Genomic DNA, 211 nt, shown 5'->3' with positions numbered 1-211 from the left:
TGGGTTAGGAAGGAGATTTAACGCAAAACGAAAAAAAAAATTCCCAATGAAAAAAAGTTTGCGGCAAAAAGTCTACCAACTGGTATTAGCTCAGCATTGACCGCACACGCAAGTTTGGATGCGCTGGGACCAAGCAAGTAAGCGGGTTCATCACTCTACATATTTATTTACTTTTTATTCATAATTTTTTAAATCATGTTATGTGTGTATT

The sequence above is a fragment of the Penaeus monodon genome, chromosome 29, assembly GCF_015228065.2.
Source record: "Penaeus monodon isolate SGIC_2016 chromosome 29, NSTDA_Pmon_1, whole genome shotgun sequence".
In the NCBI taxonomy this organism is placed as follows: domain Eukaryota; kingdom Metazoa; phylum Arthropoda; class Malacostraca; order Decapoda; family Penaeidae; genus Penaeus; species Penaeus monodon.
The sequence above is the reverse complement of the archived record's forward strand: the minus strand, read 5'-3'. Positions refer to the sequence as shown.